The sequence below is a fragment of the Neofelis nebulosa genome, chromosome 13, assembly GCF_028018385.1.
Source record: "Neofelis nebulosa isolate mNeoNeb1 chromosome 13, mNeoNeb1.pri, whole genome shotgun sequence".
In the NCBI taxonomy this organism is placed as follows: Eukaryota; Metazoa; Chordata; class Mammalia; order Carnivora; family Felidae; genus Neofelis; species Neofelis nebulosa.
Window position 1 is genome coordinate 60,701,602 of NC_080794.1, and position 14,262 is coordinate 60,715,863.

Genomic DNA, 14,262 nt, shown 5'->3' on the forward strand with positions numbered 1-14,262 from the left:
GGGGCTCTGTTAGGTGCATTTGTGTTTTTAATTGTTAAATCTTGACAGATTGACTCTTTTGTCATATATCTTTGTCTATTGTAACAAGTTTTTAAAAAAATTTTTTAGTGTTTATTTTTGAGAGAGAGAAAGAGCATGAGCAGGGGAGGGGCAGAGAGAGAGGGAGAGACAGAATCTGAAGCAGACTCCAGGCTCTTGAGCTGTCAGCACAGAGCCCAAGGTGGGGTTCGAACTTATGAACCGTGAGATCATGACCTGAGCTGAAGTCGGTCACCTAACTAACTGAGCCACCCAGGTGCCCCTATTGGAACAAGTATTAACATATGTTTTGTCTGATATTAGTATACATACTCCCTTTCTCTTTTAGTTGCTATTTTCATGGACTGTCTTTTCTTTCACTCTCAACCTCTTTGTGTCTTTAGATCTAAAATGAATCTCAGGTAGACAACATATAGTTGGATCATGTTTTGTGTGTGTGTGTGTGTGTGTGTGTGTGTGTGTGTGTGTGTGTGAGTTTTAAATCTATTCTGCCCATCTCTGCCTTTTAATTGGAGAGTTTAATCCATCCATTTACATTTAATGCAATTAGTATTAAGGATATTTGTCATTTTGCTATTTGTTTTCTTTTTTTTCTTTTTATTTTTTTTTAAATTTTTTTTTCAACGTTTTTTTTTTTTTTTTTTTGGGGGGGACAGAGAGAGACAGAGCATAAACGGGGGAGGGGCAGAGAGAGAGGGAGACACAGAATCGGAAGCAGGCTCTAGGCTCTGAGCCATCAGCCCAGAGCCCAACGCGGGGCTCGAACTCACGGACCGCGAGATCGTGACCTGGCTGAAGTCGGACGCTTAACCAACTGCGCCACCCAGGCGCCCCTGCTATTTGTTTTCTACATGTCTTATGTCAGTTCTGTTCTTTAAGTCCTCCATTACTGCCTTCTTTTGTGTCATAAATATTTTCTAATATACTATTTTAAATCCCTTTTTATTTACTTTTCTGTACAATTTATTAATGATTTTTAGTGCTTGCCCTGGGGATATATAATTAACATTTTATTTGATAAAAGTGTATTTCAGATTAACAACTTAGTTACAATAGTATACAAAATACTATGCTCTTATGTAGTTCTATCCCCTTATTTTATGCTGTTATTGTCACAAATTACATCTTTATAAATTATATGTCCTTGGACATAAATTTATTTTTTTCTAAAGGAAAAAGGTTTAATATAAAGACGCAGGATTCACATCACAATAAATCATGAGTATTGTTCTCTTAATAAAAGTTCAACTTCTGCATTTTTTTTTCTATTTAAAACTTATCCTGCCTTTTTCCCTGTGCTTTCCTATTACTTTGATCCCACCTCTTCCTGTCCATGGTTACATTGAGATTCTCTCTGTCTCTCTCCAGTAGTTTAGAAAGTTTACTCCTACACAAGCTATGATGAATAGCATTAATTTAATACACTCTACCAACATCTAAGAGGAGGTTACAGATATGTAACCTTCCTTTCCCCTACTCCCCAAGTACACTGTTAGCTATCCATCCTCCTGGGTAGAAATGTGGCATTTTATTTTCCAGTGTTCCTTGTTGATTTTCATGCTCATCAACATAAATTTATAGTTACTGTTGTATGTAGCTGTCTTTTAAATCATAAGGAAAAAAGAGCAGTTACCAAAATACATTCTTCCTTTGTTTCCTTCCTCAAACACTTTATAATATAGTGCTTCTATTACACTTTCCAGATACTATTCCAAAGTTTGCAAGTATTTAATTATCTTAATTTTTTGAGATCAAAACAATTTCATAGCTAAGGAGGGTAAGGAATAAAGAAGACAACTTACCTAAGGCCATAGAACTGTTAAAAGGTAAAGTCAGAAATTTGAACCTAGGTTGTCTGGCTTCAGAATCCATGCTGTTAACCACTAGTCTGTTATTTCCTGAACACTAGTGTTCCTTCTGTTACACTATAACATTGAGTGTAGAATTCAGTTGGACACATAAAACATATTCATTCATGTTGAAAATTCAGAACAGATAAAGTGAAGGATATTGGAGTCAATTGAAAGGGAAGATAACAATTGGAAGGAACTTTTGATCTATGGCCTTGAAGACAAAGCAGGATCAAGACTATTGAGATTTGAGAGAAGCCTTTTTAGGCCAAAGGAACAGGATGAGAAGAGGGATTAAGACAAGCAAATTTGAGTTGAGCGTCCTTGAAGGAAATTGGAAGGGAGAGGGTTGAAAAATTCACTTCTGGAATGATTTAAAAGCCACACTTCATAGTTTGGATTTTATTCTGCAGACAGTAGGTAGTCACTGAATGTTTTTGAGCAGACAAAGTCTATTCAGAATTTACTTTATGTGTAAATATGTGTATAAATCTGAAGACTAACTCAAACTTTCGTTTAATTTAAAATTTTCATAAACTTGTGGAGGCTTATTTTGGTAGGGACCAGATTAAAGTTTGATCTTTTGTACTGCCATATATTAAGGTATGTTAGAGATATGTTATAAAGTAGTCATTTTTTTTGAATTTTTATTTATTTTTGAGAGAGCGTGAGTAGGGGAGGGACAGAGGTGGCCGGGGGGGGGGGGGGTGGAGGCACAGAAGATCAGAAATGGGCTGTGCACTGAGAGTAGCAAGCCATAAGTGGGGCTTGAACTCCGGAACCAAGAGATTATGACCTGAGCTGAAGTCGGATGCTCAACTGACTGAGCCACCCAGGTGGCCCAAAGTAGTGATTTTTTAAACATGAATATTACAGAAATTTAAAGAAATGTGTTTGATTATATTGAAGGGTATGTGCTTCCTTTCAAGATCTTCTCTTGTATGAGAGGTAGAAAGGTATATCTATTTATTTTAATTACATGCCATATGAAATGGTTCAGATGACCTATCGTATTTTTAAAGTGTTAACAACGAAGTTGTTTGCCAGATACTGGATATATAACCATAAATGAGACCTGGTCATATTTTCAGTCTCTTTTCTTTTCTAATTGGTAAGCATTGGAATGCTCCAGTATTCAATCTTCTTCCTTCCTTTCATTTTTATCTGCCTCATTAACTGAAAGTGATCTCTAGTTTTAAGGCCTTAAATTCTGTATGTACTTTGATTTCCAATGAACCCAAACTTTCTCCTTTTAAACTCAAACCCACCTATCCAATTCCTTCTGCATGTATCCACTTTGATTTGTGAAAGGCATGTCAGATTTAACATGTCCCAATCTGAACTAGATTTCTCTGTGCCAAATTGTTTCTCCTTCAGTTCTCTCCATCTCAGAAAATTAAAAAAAAAAAAAAAAAAAAAAAAGGTTTTTTTTAAATGTTTTTTATTTTTGAGACAGCATGAGCAGGGGAGGGGCAGAGAGAGAGAGGGAGACACAGAATCCAAAGCAGGCTCCAGGCTCTGAGCTGTCAAGCACAGAGCCCAGTGCGGGGCTTGAACTCATGAGATCATGACCTGAGCTGAAGTCAGATGCTTAACCGACTGAGCCACCCAGGCACCCCTCCATCTTAGAAAATTAACGTTAAGGTTCACTCAGTTCTTAGACCAGAAGCCTAAGTATTGTTTTTAATACTTTTCCCTCCCATTCCACATCCAGTGCATCATCAGAGCAAGTTGGTTATATCTTCAAAATATTTTCTATATCCAGCCACCGCTCTCTACCTTCATGATTGCCATACTATTTCAAGCCACCATTATCTCTTGCCAAGCCTCTAGTAATGATAGTCTTTTAATGATGCTTTCCTCATAATCAGTTATCTGTGCACCCACCTGCTAATCTTAAACAATAGAAGTCTGTAACACCTCCACCAGTACCCAAAGCTAAAACTAGTTGATTTCTTTTAAATTCAGAATCCTCACCGTGGCCTACAGATTCTTGCCTCTAGATTTCTGACTTCATTTCCTACCTTCTACCTTATTCACTTTGCTCAGATAATACCAGCTTTCTTACTGTTTCTCAGCTATACCATACTTCATACCATATACTGCTTCAGTGCCGTTCCATCTGCCTAGAATGTTCCTGTCTTGGATATCTGTGTGGATTGATCCCTCACTGCATTCAGTGCTCAAAAATGTTGCCACTTAAAGTCTTCTCCTGACCTCTTTAAAGATTCTCCTTCCTAATTCCCTTCCCAAGTTTTCTCCATGTACTCAGTCAGGGTTTATCAGGGCTTAGTTGTTATCCCCCTCTCTACTGTCTTCTTCTATCATTACTTTGACTTACTTTTATCATACATTTTATCATCCTCATCATCCTCATCATCATTTGTATTGTTTGTCTTCTTTGCCAGAATTAAAGTTCCTTGATAGGAACTTTTTATTGTTCACAGCTGCATCCCTAGTATCTGACTCCTGGACACTCAGTATCTATATAGTCCACCAAGAAAAGGAGGCTCAGAAACAGTAGAAAATGATTTTATATTATTTAACTTAAAAAAAAGAAAACGAAAGAAATTGCCCATCTCCCACCTTGTAGTGTAATTTTAGTATGTTTGAGAAAATATGTAATGACAAAAGACTATTACAAATTCAGTAATGCTTTTTAAAGAAACCTATATTTTGTTCACAGCAAAATAGCATTTGAAGAAATAGTGGCTGTATATACAAGCACATTTTTATTTAATTTACAAACCGTGCTCATATGGATTTACTGACCTTGTAATGATGGAGTTCCTCTAAGGAATTGTGGCCCACAGATTGTGAACTCCTGGTGTAATTGACTCATTCCTAATCAACTTCCGATTTGCATTTAAATGGCTTCTTTTTAACATAATTACTCTACCCAAGACAGTTTGGGTAGAGTAATATATAACAGAAAAAATGAACCCAACTGCCCTTGGATTTCCAAAGAACTAAATTCATCTGACCTAGCTACTTACTACCTTTGTTCTTTTGGTTACTTAACATCTTAGAATCTCATTTATGGCATTGTGTATGTAGATATATGAAATTATTTTGGTAATGTTCCAGTTACTTAGTACATATTCTTTTCCCCTCCTTTTTCAGGACCTTATCTTACTCTTTTTTCTGTCTTTGCTGTGGTTACAGCTTTTTATGAAAAAAAGTATTCTGTCATCTCTGTTCTTGGACCAGCAAAGCTAGCCATTAATTATGTTCTGGTTTTAGTTCATAGATAAAGGGAACTTGGTTGAACTCAAGCAGAAAATCCATCCTTTTTCTATCAGATATCGATTACCCTTGTGTTTTATTTACTTTACTTAACTGTATATTTGGGTCTTTAACATGCCAGACATATAAAGTGGAATCATTCTAAAATCTAAAACCACTCAGAGGGTATAGGAATTAGGAAGGTGTGTTTACATTCTTCCAACAGAAATTTACTGACTGTAGTTTAAGAAACAGGTTGATATTAAGAGAAAGATAGGCTCCAGTTCTTTGCTGAAAATCTAGTGGAGAAAACGCCAAAAAATACAGTGTATGTAGTTTATAAGTGGTTGTATAAGCAGCACTGATGAGGATGTTCCTAAGCTTGCCTAGGGCTTGAGGAATGAGCTAAAGGATACCTTAGAATGAACTAGATTGAGGGTTGCAGGAGAACATTCCAGGTAGAGGACATGCTATGCTTAAAAGGCATGGAAGCATTGCCATATATGTAGTGATTAATAAGTCAGTCTGACTAGAGCATAGTGTGTATAGGTAGAAAATGGTAGCAGGGGAGACTGAAAAGGTAGTATGAGGCTAGACAGACCCTCAGTGATCTTGGGTATCATCCAGGAGTTTGAAGTCTTCAGTATTATTGGAAACCATCAAAGGTTGGTAAAACTGAGAAAAGATGGAAAAAATTTGGCAGCATTGTGATGGATGGATTCTGTTGGGGATGGTGGTGTAGGGGGATGCTGAAGTAGTAAAATGAATGAAAAGTTCAAAGATGTTATTAGTAGGTAGTGGAGAAATTGAAGAGCCTGGGTTGTAGAATCACAGGCCTGGTTTTAAACCTAGGCTCTGCCTCTTTGTAGTTGTATGAAAAAATTAGTTGCTTTGATTTTCTTATGTGTACTAGGTACTAATAATACCTACTTTACAGTATTCCTCTGAAGATTTTGTTATAGTGGGTATGAAGTACCTGATACAGTGCTTGCCTGATGCCAGCTAAGGGCTCAGTTAATGATAATATGAACGACATGTACTGTAATTATTAAGGTAAGAGATGGTGAGACCTGACTTTAGGGATGGAAAAGAGAATAGGTTTGGATGGATCTGTCTGAATTGGAATGAATAGGACTCAGTGACTGGAAGACCTGATTACTGTCTTATGAAAGAATGGAATCAGACAGACTGAGATTTGTAATCTGAATGGTTTAGGTTGAAGGGGTTAGGGATGCCATTTTCCTGGTAAGGAATACAGGAGTCACTGGTTGAGATGAAGTGTAGAATGATTTTGATTTGGACTTTTTGAGGTATTTGGGATATCTTGGTGATGATATGAATGGAGCAGGCAGTTAGAAATAAGGTCTGGGGCAAGAGATAAGAGAGAGATTGGAGAGTTACCAGTATATGCATGGTAGCAGAAATGTGTGTAAATCTTAATGGCAGGGCATATATTTTAAACAGATCCTCTGTATACCCACACTGCTGAGCTCTGTATTAACACTCGATTGGTTCTTGCTGTTAAAAGTGATATTTAAAAAATAATATCCTTAAGATGGCTTTGTGTATAAGGTAAGGCATGGTTACTTTGATTTCTAATTTAATATTCACTTTTACTTACAGTTATAAATGTAAAACCTACTTTTCCTAAAATACAGATCTTACTCTAATTTTAAATTTCTGATAAATATTTTAGTTTAACTTTTAAAGCATTTTAATCTGTAATTATGAATTAAAATTTTTATATTTTCTCTTTAGGTATTTAACAAAATCTCCCTTCGTGTCTAAGTAAATATTAAGAATCATAATTTAGACTTATAAATGTGATTGTTCATAAGTTTAAGTATTCTAATACAGTGTACAAACTTAAGGTTTCAGTCTAAAACTACAAGTCTAAATCAGCTATTCAATTGCATATTTTATTTTTAAAAAATGTTCATTCTGAGAGAGCAGGCATGAGATGGGGAGGGGCATCTGAGAGAGAGACAAAGAGAGGGAGAGAGAATCCCAAGGAGGCTCTACTCTGTCAGCATAGAGCCAACCCGGGGCTTGATCTCACGAACCATGAGATCATGACCTGAGCTGAAGTGGGATGCCTACCAACTGAGCCCAGGCACCCCTGGGATGTTATTCCTAAGTCATTACTTTTTAAATTATATTGTGTTTGTTTGTTTATATATAGGTTTATTTTATTATTTTGAGAGATATTTATAAGTTTATGTTATTTAGAGAAAGAAAGAGAGAGCACACGGGAGGGGCAGAGAAAGAAAGAGAGAGGATCCCAGGCAGGCTCCATCCCACGAAGTGCAAGATCGTTACCTGAGCTGAAATCAAGAGTTTGACACTTAACTGACTGAGCCACCTAGGCTCCCCAGTAACAACTATTACACTTAACTATTAATTTTACTGGTATACTGCTTACCTTTTCTTTCTCTCTTTCTCTCTTTCTCTCTTTCTTTCTTTCAGAGAGAGTGTGTGTGTGCGTATGCAAGCATGAACAGGGGAAGGGCAGAGGGTGAGAGAGAGAATCTTAAGCAGGCTCTGTGCTCCCAACTCGGGGTTCTGTCTCAGGAATGTGAGATCATTGGTGCCGAAATCAAGCATCAGAAGCCCAACTGACTGAACCAACCCAGGCACTCCCCCCACCATTATTTTTTATGTAAACATTGTTTTCTCTTTTTAGGAGGTCTTTGTTTTGAATTATTTTTTTATTAGCTGAACTACTTTCAGTCGCTCTTACCCCAGAGTGAATGCTGTCCTGCTTTTCAAATCAGAGCATGTTTCCTTCTTTGTCTTCTTTTACCCATGTCTTTGAATAATAGACTGGCTACAGGGGCGCCTAGGTGGCTCAGTCGGTTGTACGTGCGACTTCAGCTCAGATCAGGATCTCACAGTTTGTGGGTTTGAGCCCCGCACCAGGCTCTGTGCTGACAGCGCAGAGCCTGGAGCCAGTTTTGGATTCTGTGTCTCCCTCTCTCTCTGCCCCTCCCTTGCTCTCACGCTCTGTCTCTGAAAAATGAATAAACCTTAAAATTATAATAAGAGTAATAGCTTGGCTACAAAAAGTGTATGTTTTTTGTTTTAACACTCAGAATTTTGTAAACATACCTCCATTGGCTTTTAGCATTTACTTCTGATAAAATGACTGGCAGTCTAAATCCCTTTTCTCTTAAGTAAAAAAAGGAAAAATTTTCCCTTTTTTTGGAGCTTTTAAACTTTTATTTTTGAGGTTGAGATATTTTACCAGGTAAGTGCTACATCTACATGCTTTTTTCCCCTTGAGTACTCTGCCCCAGTATTTCTCAGAGCCTTTAGACTCCAGATAATACTCAACATTAGGAAGTTTTCTTCTTGTTCTCCTTCTGCTTCCCTTAAATAAACAACAAAAAAAAAAAAACTTTTTTTTTTCATTTATGTTCTTTGCTTTTTCTTGCTAGAAATCGTGTTTTACAGTATTGAATGCCCTGGCTACCTCCTCATGATCTCTGTGCCTTCAGATTCACTATATATTGTGAGGACATTTTTATTGATTGGTTGAGAGTGAGGCGGGGGGGGGGGGGGTGGAAGGGGCGGGGGGGGGAAGAGAGAGACAGACAGACAGACAGAGACGGAGAATCTTAAGCAGGTTCCGTGTTCAGCACAGAGCCTGATGTGGGGCTCAATGGTGAGATCGTGACCCGAGCCCAGATCAAGAGCCAGATACTTAACCAGCTGAGTCACCCAGGTGTCCTATGAGGACCTTTCTTAAGTTAGTTTTCTAAATCACAAATTTATTGTATATTTTTCTGCTTAGTACCTCTGTTTGATTATTTTGACAGTTTTTCTTTTTTCCTTCTCTCCCAAACACATATTCTCCACTTTTTTCTGAGTAGAGAATAACATTTTAAAAATGTTATTTTTAAATAAATAATTATTATTATAAAATAATTATTACTAATTATTATAATAAATGTTATTTGAAATAATTTCTTCAAGTTCTAGTATTTTTTCTTCATTAATTGTTTTAGTTTGAGCCATTAGTTGTAATTAGATTGTTGTTTCTCTCCAATGTAGTTGGTCAGGTTTTTTCATCAGTTCTTGTGCTGGGTAGTTCTGAGGGTGATAAGTGTGCCAGCAAATGGGCTCCTCACAGTGCATGGGCTGGGATCAGATGCTCAGGAAGAGAGGAAGGACTTAGTGAATGTAGTTGCCCAGCAGTGGGGGAGGAGGAAGTCTAGAGTAATGAGAAGAGGAACCTGGTTTTTGTTCATTACCTGTAGGAGTTTATCTACATTTCTTTGGTTGTATGATACATTGAGAAAGATGGAACATCAGTAAAAAGGTATTCTTTACCTTATGTTATCTTGGATAAAATATAAAAGATTATATCATCTGGTGCCTTTTTTTTTTAAACCAGCAAGCACCTCTGAACTGATATTTCATAAAATAATACTACTCTGTTGGAGACCGAGCTCTTTTATACCAAGCACCAAGTTTTACAAGATACCCCAGGACCTTGATGTAAAAATTGCTAATTTTCTGACGTGCCCCTGATTTTCCTTTTTAGCACCTCTTTATCTCTCAAACTACTAATGTCTATACTGTACCTCAGAGAAAAGGTTCCCAAGACCCATGAACCATTTTTTCATTCCATCCTTAATTTTTTGTTTCAAAAGCATGGACTATATTGCTACTGACTTATGTTCGCTATGTATTTGATATGTTTCTGTCCTGTTATTTTTCATAACCTACTATTCCGTTTTGGTTACAAATAAAGTAGTGACTATGATTAAGATTGAAGAGGGAATATGTGAAAAAAATTTTTTTTTTAATTTTTTTTTTTTCAACGTTTTTTATTTATTTTTGGACAGAGAGAGACACAGCATGAACGGGGGAGGGGCAGAGAGAGAGGGAGACACAGAATCGGAAACAGGCTCCAGGCTCCGAGCCATCAGCCCAGAGCCTGACGCGGGGCTCGAACTCACGGACCGCGAGATCGTGACCTGGCTGAAGTCGGACGCTTAACCGACTGCGCCACCCAGGCGCCCCAAGGGAATATGTGAAAAATTTTAATCTATCTTTTGTTTTTGAGAGGTAGATGATTAAATTAGAAGCTGCAAACCAAGCATGTAGAGTCCTAGTTTAAGAGAGAAAAATGAAGGAAACAGGAAGACCTGCCTAGCCTTCCTGGAATATTAAATCTCCTTGAGGAGATAAGATATAAATACATGAAAAGAAAAGCAAAAAAATAAAGTTTAGATAGCCTATGACAAATTTTATTTTACAGAATAGATTGCATAGAGAGCACTTTGCACATGACAGAAAACAAAGAAAACATAAGGAATTGACATTTATTTAAAAGGGGAGAGTGATAAGTGAATTCTGAGGATGAGAAAACTGGAAATCCAACTTCATGAGGGCAGTCACCATGTCTGTTCACCACTGGCTGTTCACACTATCAGTGCCTGCCATTGTCCATGCTAGATGGTCAGCTCTCAGTTAATGTCAGTTGAATAAGCAGACATGTATTTGTTGAACAAATTGAAGAGTGCCTTGAACGAGATAATTTATTTTGGCAGAGGTGAGATGCAGAGGCCTGAGAAAATATTAGGATGACTGAATACATCAGAATACTAACATGACAAGCTCTGAGAATGGGCACAAAGTTGTGGGAAATAAGGCTGCTGCTAATGGTAGCTTGGAGCCAAATGATAAGCAGCTTTGATTGCTGGACTTAAGAATTTGGGATTTGTGTTTTAAACAAAGAATTTTTCGGAACAGATAATGGCATTGTCAAAGCAGTATTTTAGGAGTAGTCTAAAAACACAGTGGAGGTTGCTGTGAGGAAGAGACTGGAGACCCAACTTTGAGACCCATTGTGATGTTGGACAGGTTGTGTCTTTGAACATTGGTTGTGTCCAATAAAATTATGAATATTTCCTCACATGTAATGTATTCCATAAAGATGGTTTTTAAGCTCTAGTGATTGAACATAATGACATAGCTGTCTTTTTCAGTATTTATTTAATTTTCCATGGCATTTTGTTATTGATCTCATGGTTTTTCTGTGAGATCATGGTATAAATTTTGAATACATTTGTTCTTCCCTTATTTGCCTTTTGTTAATGTCAAGCACAGCACATGAGCCGTTTCTTGTTGCTATGCAACTGCTAAATTCAATATTTAATGTTAATAAAACTGAGTAGCATTAAATTCAGTTAACAGGGTAGCAGGATATGGCTTTACAGTGTCTAATTGATAATATTTGTAAGGTTTAATGTATTGTTACAGATGTGAGCAAAATAGGAGTGACCTGTTTATAGTTGCTCTTTTGGTCAAAATTATTTGTGGTTAAGTCACCAGATTTTTTTGTTTATTGTTTTTGGTCTTTCCCTTTCATGGTGTTTTGATATGTGATTCAGTTTTTTGTTTAGTGTCTCTGTGTTATTGATGAAGTTTTTATTCTATTTTCTTATTCTTTCAGATTCTGTTATTTTGTAATTTTAATAATTTTCACTCTCAAAGCTTATAAGCCTTTTTTTCCTGGTATTATTTCTTGCTATATTAACATTTTTCCTTCTCAGGAATTTATACTTAGTATGCAAGTTTGGAATTTGTCACAATTTCATATAAATCTAGATGAAAGCATATTTATTACATGTGTTCTTTGGGACAAGAGCCACTTATAATCTCTTTTAGCTATTTGCAGTGTGTACTGGGTACTTTAAAGATATTGAAATGCTTTCATTAATATTTGTGAAATAGGGCTTTAGAGTTGGGAGGCAGGCTGTGGGATTTATTTAAGGGGTTTGGGGAGGGGAGGCTAGTGTTGAGAATATCTAGTTTGCAGGCCCAAGATAGATAGGATCTAGCAATTCCTTCTCATTCTCTTAACCACCATTTCCCCAACCTCTAAACCCCCAGTCCAACCCTTTCTCCTCCCTAGTTTGGGGAAGAGAGACCATAGTGATTTAGCAGAAAATGTTTTAGCAAATAATAAACAGAGACACAGATAACTCTTACTTGTTTGAATGGATAGTTTGATTTTGTTAATGTCCTTGGAATAATTTTGATGGGAAGAATTAAGGAGAGTTGAAAAACAATTGCTCCTTAATAATAAATGAAAAATCTAGAATCTAGAAAATAGTGTAGAAAAATCAACTCTTTACAATGTAGTTAACATAGACTCTAGAGATTATTCTGTTGAAAACAATGGCTTAATACTGTGGACAAAAAAGTCTTTTGCTCTGCATTGTTCTTCTCTTTTTTTTAATTATTAAAAATAATCTTTTTTAATTTTTTAAATTTATTTTTAAGAGAGAGACAGAGCATGAGTAGGGGAGGGGCAGAGAGAGATGGAAACACAGAATCCAAAGCAGAGCTGTCAGCACGGAGCCTGAGGGACGCAGGGCCTCAAACCTGTGAACTGCGAAATCATGACATGAACCCAAGTTGGCCTCTTAACCTACTGAGGTACCCAGGCGCCCCGTATTAAATTTTGATCTTTTTTTAGTTTTTTAAAGATTTTTAAGTAATCTCTACATCTCCTGTGCAGCTTGTTTGAACCTATATCCCCAAGATCAAGAGTCCCTTGCTCTACCGACTCAGCCAGGCACCCCTGCATTATTATTCTTATAAAGAGACAAAATCCTGTTTGTAAGCACCATCTTTTCTACCCCTTTACCTTCAAACCCTTTATGGTGATTGTATTTGTAGTAAGGAAGTGCTAACTATGTTGTGAACCTCATGTATCCACCTGGCTATAGTATTTTAAATTAGTGGTTCCCTCCCTTTTGAGCATAAGAGTACTTTCTAACTAATTTTTTTTTTTAATTATAAAGTTGTGATTATAGATTATGTGACAAAATACATAGGGCCCCAAAATACATAATACACACTAGGAATTCAGTAACATTTTGTGTATTTTCTTAATTACAATAACTTTGTTTTTTTTTTTTTTTTTTTTTTGCATTTGAACAGTACTATGAACACTGCATGCACAAGACACGTTAATTCTTTCTGAAGATCATTCTTGAAGTACATATGGATTCGTGGACCCCTTGTAACTGTTTGAGCTCCCAGTGAGATCCTTAGTTTGGGAACCACCACTCTTAACCTGTTATTTCTGTTATGTTATATAAAGGTGCAGTCTGATTCCTTTCCCCTTTTCCCTCCTTATTCTCTTTATGAACCATAGGAAACAGTAAGATGGCCAAGATTTTTTCATTGTTTTTCATTGAATCGGCCATATTTGAGGTAATAAATCCAAAAAAGTTTTTTTTTTTTTAAATAATGTGGAAGGTGATAATATTTTAAACATTTATATACAGATATATTTGGATTTTTTCTTTCTTTTTTTGTATGTATAACTAGTGAGTTCTACCTTCATAAAGGAACCAGCAAGTAGTTATTGTGGCAATGTGAAAAAGTTACAAAGATCTTTTTCTTTTAAAATATTATGATTTTTTCTTTAGTAATAAAGGTATTCTCAGTGAGAACTTTCCTTCTTCAGAAAACTGTGGACTTGATGGGTGCTTGGGTGGCTCAGTCAGTTGAGCGTTGCACTTTCGCTGAGGTCATGATCTCCTGGTTCGTGAGTTTGAGCCCCACATCGGGCTCACTGCTGTCAGTGTGGAGCCCATTTTGGATCCTGTCTCCCTCTCTCTCTGCCCCTCCCCTCCTTGTGCTCTTTCAAAAAGATAAATAAAACATTAAAAAACTGTTAGCTTGAAAAATCTATTATCTCAGTTCATATTCAGAAACAGGCTATTTAGATTAATCCAGAATGTTGTGGAAATTTTGAAACGATTTGACTCTCCCATTGGGAAAGGTGCCTTTTAAAATGGATTTTGAGCATTTATGTAAGGAGGTATTTGGGATTTTGTACAATGATAGGACAACCCGTGAGTTTCCATTCTTTCATTGGTTATTTCTAGTGTTGTCTGTTTTGTGTTGTTCTCGAATGTGCTGTGAATTTGTATTGAATGTTAATCATGGACAAAAATGCAAATGTTCCTTTTAGGTTTGTCATTGACACTCTTTCCTCAGCATCCCTTCTGTAATACTCTGGGGATCCTTGAGAACTGGAGGAACACACCATCTTTTTTTCAGCAGCAGATTAATATTACCTTACTATAGGGAGTGTTACTGTAATAATGGATTTTTTTTT

General features: G+C 36.6%; 1 protein-coding gene across 7 annotated transcripts in view; it reads left to right on the forward strand.

Annotated features, from left to right (window-relative positions):
• The window catches only part of LCOR (ligand dependent nuclear receptor corepressor), a 142,121-nt gene that overhangs the window by 57,585 nt on the left and 70,274 nt on the right, over nt 1-14,262 (forward strand). The gene's annotated exons all lie outside the window — the stretch shown is intronic.